The sequence below is a fragment of the Pempheris klunzingeri genome, chromosome 7, assembly GCF_042242105.1.
Source record: "Pempheris klunzingeri isolate RE-2024b chromosome 7, fPemKlu1.hap1, whole genome shotgun sequence".
NCBI classification, from domain to species: domain Eukaryota; kingdom Metazoa; phylum Chordata; class Actinopteri; order Acropomatiformes; family Pempheridae; genus Pempheris; species Pempheris klunzingeri.
Window position 1 is genome coordinate 5,074,965 of NC_092018.1, and position 8,750 is coordinate 5,083,714.

Genomic DNA, 8,750 nt, shown 5'->3' on the forward strand with positions numbered 1-8,750 from the left:
TGTTACAAATTATTCTAGTGGAAAGCACTGGAGAGTAGGGGAAAAGAAAAATAATGTAGGTCTTTAACAGGTAGGTGGCGCTATGGGGCTGCTTCAGACACAGGAGCCACAGATTGCATGCAGTTTGCAAATGGTCATGACCAGCACTGATGGACCCTCTGAAATCTGAAATTCACAACAAAAAAATAGCTGAGTCTGAAGATGTATTTTGTTTTGAAGACAACTTACATCCGTTTAGAGCAGCAGTAAAAAGATAAACCCCTCTACACACACTCTCACATCTTGACTCTCTCAAACACACACACACACACACACAGAGCTATCACTTCGTTGTCAAAGGGTCAACTGTAACAACTGCATTTGACCCTGCAGCAATTACTCTCTGCCTCTGCAGCACCGGCAGCCAGGGCGGATATTTTGGGGAGAGTGCCAGTGTAGCAAGTCACCTTCTGGGGATGAGAAATCATTTCTCCTGCTTACACCAAAACGCCCTCACTGCTTGCTGACTCCACTATGTGTCTCCATAAGTCTTCTCCTCATCCCTCATGCGATATCTGGAGGGATATCTTGTGGAGAAGTCAAGTGAAAGCACATGTGGGCGCTGACCAGGTGTGTAGAGCAGAGACCTCAGGCCTCTCCACCTTTCACTTAGCCATAACTACACCACCCAGACACTGCTCTGACAGCTGGTCTGGGCACCACTGTACCTGTCTCTCCTACTGAGAATATAGCCGAGGTTTTCAAAAGAGAGGAATCCAAAAAAGACAAGACTGACAGTTACCACACAGGCTGATGTGCATGGTGAGAATAGAAGAGCAGTCTGCTGTTAAAAATGTAAAAAAAAATTGCCACACTGTTGTTTTTTTTTGAAGTATAAGGATGTTTTGGAGGCTTTAACTAAATGATCAATAGCACATCACCAACATCTCATGACAAGGGTACTTGGGTTCTCTCTCAAGTGGATGTTGATTGAAACACAACAGATTTCTCCACTTTGAAGAGGAAATAAGGACTTCCTGCTGTCAAGATTATAACTTTAAAGTGGGTTGAATAATTGCTAAGTCATGAAATCTTTTTTCTCTAAGTAATTTAAAATCTACATAAGATGTTTAGACTTAAATAATCATCAAGGATGTCTAGCAAAAAGCAATTAAAAGAATTAAATACAGCACTGACATCAAGGTAAGCTAATGTCACTTAGTAAAACTTGTGGAGGAAATCCTATAAAGAAGCTAATAACATTATTCTCAACTACGTAAATCACTGCATTGTTTCCATTAAAAAAAGCCAAAACGATTATTCAGACAGACCACAGACAGTCTACATGACCCAAGGAGATTTTGGCAAACTATAAACTCTCTCTCTCTGCCAACTCTTGCTCTTCTAGGCTGCTTCCTAACATTGCTGTTGACTCCATCCATGTGTCATATAAATCTGAGATGCTTAATTGTTTCAACATAGCCTCCAGCTCTTTGTTTGGCACATTATCTGACAGCACATCACCCACTTCCTCCCCCCATGCCAGTCATGCCTCCGATAGCCCTTCATCCCCTGCTCTGTTAAGGAGGTTTGTAAAGCCTGGAAAATCCGCCGCCTTACTTCTTCCGCCTGGCTGCAGGTATTATAGCTGACCCAGTGTTGCATGTTTTTAATCTCTCTATTCAAAACAATGTCATCCCAGATGTTTGGAAACCTGCCTACACTCTAAGAAATTGCTGTAAATTTACGGTGAAACATGCACTCTTGTTTTTCAGGTCTCAAGTCTCCTGAAGAGACTGATGGATTTTGAGTGGGACTTCATATAGTCAGTTACACACATAGACACACATAGACATGCACACACACGCGCAGACACACACGTAGTTGCTGCTGTTCTCAGTTCTCAAGCAACTTTTTTGTTTTGTTATTTTAGTGTTTTAAGAAGAGTTTAAGTTTTAAGTTATTCTCTATGTTATGAGAAAGTGTGTTAATCCTAAGAGCCACCAAACTCTTTTTGTTTAACCTTAAAAAGGTGACCTTTTCGCACAAGGTTTTGGCAAGACAGTGCAATACTTGTTCTTGTTCTTGTTGATACTTTGTTCAATTTCAATAAAGAGACATGGTTTGAGAAGACACTTTGAAGTTTTATTATTTGTCTTGGCATTTTAAGTTGCAGTTTCAAAGGCTATGTTTCTTTATCACATTAAAACATGGTGTTTATAACATGACATGCAAGAAGTCATTTATCAAATCACTAGGTTTAGAAAAATAAATATATTGTCTATTTTGCTAGAAGGAAATGAATTAACAACAAGGTGTAGTATTTTGCTGAAATTCACAGTTAAAAGCTGAAAATATACGTCTTAAGAAAAAGTGTCAATAAACGGTAATAAACTGCTAATCTTTTCAACAGTACTTTCCTGTAAAGGTTTAAAATAACAGCTTTTTGCTGTATTTATACTAACAGTAGTTAACTGTAAATTTCAGCAACAGCAATATACCGTTAATTTTACAGTAATTTCCTGGCAACCCTACTGCCAGTTGTTTACCGTTTTTTAACAGGGGGAATTTCTAAGAGTGTGTGTTCTCCACTTATTTAAAGACACTGATTAAAAACTACAAACTCATGGCCAAGCTCTCAATTTTAGCCTGTTTAGGTCCTTAAAAAGGCAGGTGAGTGATCAGATCAAGGAATATATATGATTATCTCTCTAATATTTTATCTTCTCAGCAATCTGGTTTTAGCACAGTTCAGTTTCTGCTGCCATGAAAGTAGCAAATAGTATTATGGATGCCAAGACCTATTGTACTGCACTTCTTATTGATTTATCCAAAGCATTTGAAACCATTGAACACTGCATTTAATGCCACATATCATCAGACATAGGCCCCTCCGACCAAACTGTTGGTTGGTTTTCAAATGACCTCTCTAATCGTGAGCAGTGTGTGTAGTTCAGAGGTCTTTCCTCCAGCTTTCTTAATGTTACCAAAGGTGCACCACAAGGTTCAGTTTTAGGGACCACCCTCTTCATTATTTATGTAAACAATGTGGGTCAAACTGTTAATGCCTCTGAACATCTTTGTGCCAATTATACTTTTGAATATTGTTGTGCAAGAACTGCTGCCCTAGCAGTTGAACATCTGCAGCCTGAATCTGACACTGTTCAGTTGCACCTGTTCCACCTCAGGCTGGTATTAAATGCACACAAAATCAAACCACTTTCTTTTCTAACAAAAAGATTGTGCCAGCTGTTCTTCCCTGCATGATGTCGGCACAAAGCACCCCTACTGAGACTGTGACCACATAAAAATATTTAGGCCTGACAACGCAAAGCCTTTCTTTCAAACTGCATGTTGATCATCGTTTAAGCAACATGAAATTAAAATCCTTTAATGCTAGAAAACAGCTTGTTTCTGCCACTTCTCGCCTCTCCTAGACTATGGGGATGTTTTGTACTTGAGCCCTCAGCTCACTCTCTTCATCTGTTCATAATCATATTCATATCCAACTGTAAACCTCTCACACACCATTGTACTCTGTATTCTTTGGTCAGCGGGTCATCACATCCATGCACATAACTTTGCACTGGTATATACCTTCAGTTTAAATCCATCACTGCAGCCCAAGGACTTATAAGGCATGTGAACAGTACTGTTATTGGCTCATCACTTTATGCATCCCTTCATTCTCTACAGAAGTAGGTAAAATAAAAAAAGTCTTCTCCTCCTCTGTCTTCTCTGGAACAGGCAGCAGGAAGTGAAGCTGTCCAGCATGATTCCCCAGGGGGGGGGGTTTAAACCACTTTTATGAAATCTGGAGGGAGTTCTGAGGAGGGGTTTTCTAGAGTATTTAAAAATCTGCCCACCACTTGGGCACTTTTACACTTCCATGGTGTGTGTGTGTGTTCTGTGTCCTGAATGTACCGTCTTTTAATCTCTATTGTATTGTTGTTGTTGTCTCTCTGAAAAATGAGATTTAAAGAAACAAACAAACTGAGACAGCTGAGAGACTCAAAATGGGCGTGTTTGTTGTTGACTGGGGCCTAGCTGCCTTAACTGTGGTATAACAAGGCCCAGAGCGGTATAAGTGGTGAAAATATCAATCGACACGACAATGAAACGCACAAAACTTCCCACAAGCTTAGTTTTCAATATGCTGCGCAGTAATTTAATCAGGTGAACCTCAGATTTCGCGACGCCCCGGCTCGCAGAGACAGACAGGAGCGGAGCTAATGCCATTAATGAATGGAGGAGCGCTAGTTGGTTAACTAACTTACCTCTGAATAATGTGTTTCTTACGGGCCACTCGGGCCACGGTTGATGGATGGCCTTACAGAAGCCGGGTCAATTAGCCAGGCTGGGTTTCCCTCCATGTCGGCTGCAGACAGCACCGCGAGAGCTCCCACCTCTGTCACGCGCTCTGGCTGTAATTAATCACCAGCGTGGGGCCTTCTCACCTCTCACCGCCGCGTGCACAAACAGCCAATACGTGCGTTTGGCCCAAATTACATCCCCACTCCTCTAATCTGGCTAATTGTCAATACTTACACCTAGAGCAGGAGAGAGATGGTGACTAAAGAAGTCTTTCCTACCAACAAAAAGATCTATCATACAGTGTAATCTGCATGCTGAATATTTTATAAGGAGAATCCTGATGTTTGGAAGATGTACTAACAAGGTAGACAAATAAATAATAAAAAAATGAATTCATAGGAGACAGGTAAGTAAAATTATAAATAGACAACTGGATGCCACAGACTGGGTTTACTGTACATATAATTGCACAACAGTCTACAGTTAACTAATGCACCTAATTAGCTAAAGGCACAATCTGTGATGCATGTAAACAAAAGGGTAGCCCTCACCAAGAAAAACCAAAGCACAGGTTTTATTACTCTACAGTTCATTGGCAGATCTTTTAAACAAAGAAAACACAAGACTACTTATAAGTGTATCATGTTTTCTAATGATTCAAATGGTTTGTTCTGTGTAAATATTTGCTCATGCATATGGGAGTAAAACTAGGATTTATGTTAAATTATGATCAGAAACATACAGACTTGCTATCTGTACCTTCAACTATGTTAATGAACATAAATTCAACATGATAAAAATAGTCCTTTCAATCTACCTAAATAATAAAGAATTCATACATTTCACTTAATAAAAGAAATTTGTCAGTTAAACTTGGTAATTTTGACCAGAAACAGGATGTGAGCCTTGTAGGAGGAACATATTTAACAGCTTTTCAAATGTAATTTTTCTTGGAAGCATTATGGTCACCCTATGAAGCTGTTACTGTGCAGTTCTCTCTCTCACACACACACACACACATACACAAAAACACACAGAGTACACAGAGCACAGATTGAGAGGCAGAGACAGAGACGTCACTCTGTGTTCACAGAACATACTCCTGTGGTCTGGACAAAAGCAGCAGGCTGACAGATGAGGTTTGTGTCTGGGGGCAGGGGAGCTATGTGTTGCTGCTGCTGTGCCGAGTGTGTATTTGTGTGTGTGTGTGTGTGTGTGTGTGTGTGTGTGTGTGTGTGTTCAGCTTATGCATATGTGCATGAATGCATGTCTGAGCATGTGTGTGTGTGTACCTATGTGTGTGTGTGTGTGTTTACATGTGTGTGTATTTTGCTGGGGGGGTGGTCTCATGGGGCAGCTCTGTGTCTGTCCCATCTGCCACCCCACTCTACTGACACCCAGGGGAATGGCAGAAAGGGTGGGGGATTCATTTTGGAAAAAGGAATCGGGGTCCAGCGGTCTAATGGGCAACAATGCAGGTTTTACTGACGGGCCAAAGGCAAAGGACACCGGCTGGGTGTGTGTGGAAGCCAATCTACCAATCTATTTGACAAAACAGTGGGCCACCCCTGTCAAGCTCGGCCTCAGTCTGCCTAATAAGGCACGCACACCCCTGAAATTATGCCTCAAATGAGAAAGGGGTGCACTGTATTTCACACACACACACACACACACACACACTCAGACGTTACATACACCCGGGGCTAATGTCAGCCTAATGCATGGCCATGCTGTGGCCAGAGGGCTAATTGGGTATATAAACACAAACACATCCCTAGAGAGGCAAGAAGGGTCTGGTGTGTTTTGTGCTATATGCTCCCCGTATTATAAAGAAGACAACACTGTAACTTAAACATGGAAGCTCATCAGAACTTCAGCAGTCTCCATAATGAAACATGACATGGTTTTTGCTCCTGCATACCCAGCAGCTACTTGCTCTTTTGAAGCTACACACAGTGTGATGTGGAACGACTTGGTGGCAGGTGGCATCTCATCCAGTCTTTATCCAAACTGTGATCAGAAGACGGTAAATGGCGCCGCCGCAGCCGCGACAACAGCAACAACAAAACAGTCATGTGGAAGAGAAGCATATGGCTCTTGCACCACTGGGCAGAAGGAGCACTCAGCAAGATGAATGCTGAGGTGCCGGCAACAAAGCTGACTTTAACTTGTCAAATTAACAGCATATCAAAAGAGGGAGAGAGAGAGAGAGAGAGAGAGAGAGATGAGGAGGAGGAAGAGGCAGCAGCCTGAGCTATTTTGACAAGTGCCACTTGATGGTGACAAAGACAGCACACAGAGAAACAGTGACTTGCTGTTGAGGTCAGATCACAGACAGTGTCGGCAGCCGTTTGAAGCCCACGTGTCTCTCACTGTCACCAAGCTGAGCTGCTGTTTGTCCATACATGCATCATACAAACACGCACACAGACATGCATCCACCGGCTGCTACCCTGCCCCCTCACTGCTTTGAGCGCTATGTTAATGAAACAGTTGCTGTTTCCTGGCATAACATTAATTACCCGATCAAAATAGAGTGGGTAATTAACTGCCCTTCTTTACCAGTGCTAATTACATTAGCTGAGAAGGGCCATTTCAGGGGAGCAAAAGAGAAAAGAGAAAGAAAGATGGGATAAAGCAGTACCAAACAAAGACTTAGTGAGGCTCATGCCTAGGCGTTTGTGTGTGTGTGTGTGTGTGTGTGTGTGTGTGTGTGTGTGTGTGTGTGTGTGTGTTTTAAGAGAGAGAGAGACTGAGAGGAGGAGGCCACGTTGGAGGGAGACTCATGTGGTTCTCGCTCGGGCCCCCAGAGGCTTGGTCCTCGGAGAAAAGCAGGCTTATTGAAGAGGAGAGAGATGGGGGTGTTGTTGTTTATCTTGACATGCTCTACTCAGTCTTTAACGCTCGCATCACAATTAAGACGCTGCGGCTCATCAGCTATGTATACAAAACAGTGTAGCAAGCTGCACGAGCACACAGGTGATGGGCACAGTCAAAAATAGATTCAGCACAGCCCAGAGATGTGGAGCCTTATAGGAAAATCTTAATGTCCAGGAAACCGACAGATGATACAAAGCGAAATGTGAAAACACTTACTGTGTAATTCTCATGTAAAAAGAAGCCAGCGAGACAATTCACAATGCAATGCTGAGTGAAACAATTTAAACCAGTGAGTTTTTTCTTACTTGTTTTATTTGGAGCACAAAATATAATTACACCTTGAGATATACAAATCACATTTGCACCATTTTTTGTACCGTTTCAAAGAAAGATGGCTTCAGAAAACATAATATTAAATTGCTAATATTTTTTTTAAATAAATAAAATTAACCAAACTCTAAAAACAAATTTGAAAATGTCATCTACTCTTTGTGTTGTTTGTTTTCACATCCTGAGAATGAAGTTTGTGTTGTGATGACAAAAATCAATGAGTAATAACAACAGCATGATGTGGGTTAATGAACACCTAATACGCCTTGTTCTTTTCTACTGAGCAGTTTGTGCTTTGATTTACTGTACTGCATAGTGACTAGAGACCTGTACTGAGCTGAGACATTTAAAATTAAACTGTAAAATCTACACGTTACAGTCATATAAATTCAAATTTGCATTGTGGAATGAAATAATATCAGGGCATTGGTGTGACAAAGCATGCATTATAAGTGAAATTAAAAAGGATAAGGCTAACTAACATTTTTCCTTTACACAAGGACATTACCCTTCTTTAGATGTGGGCATAACATTAAGATTTTGCTATGGAAGCACCTGAAAAATGGGATTGTTTTATTCCAAACAAGTGTGTTTAGAGTTTATCTTCTCCGCCAAAAAATCAATCCCTTTACTCATTTAGCAAATTAATTGGCAATTGCTGAGATAACTTCATTTCAGTGACAGTTGGAAAAGGACCACTTTATAAAAACACGTTTATATTATTCCCTAAACTAACTATAATAAGTTAAATTGCTTGTTCTTAAATAAATCAATATATGAATTCCTTTAGTAATAACCCTTGAGACAAAGAATTCTCCCTTGTAAAACCGTAGAGATCAGAACAAAAAATAAAGGGTCTATTTTTCTGGAATGTAAATTGTCTTCAAAAAGTCTACTACAAAAAAAGCTCTCGCTAATCCACAGACAGTGTACACACATGCCATTTAAGGTGTCCATACACAGACAAATAGCACCCTGCTTCTTCGAGCTGCGACATTATATCAGAGTTGTCCGTCAGCGTTCAGTGCTCTCACAACGTGTCCCGTATGTCTCTGGCCCAGGTTTGGGCAGGCGTTGGAAGAACCAGATACTGCATGTGATAGTAGGCCAGAGGGAAATACAGATGCTTTTGAAGCTTGGGGTGAAATTAGGACCTGGTTTCTTTTTGTGTCCTCTCAAAATGCAGACGCTTCATGGCACACACAGCGGTATATGGTCCAGTCTGGTGCTGTTAGCTAAGGAGCATT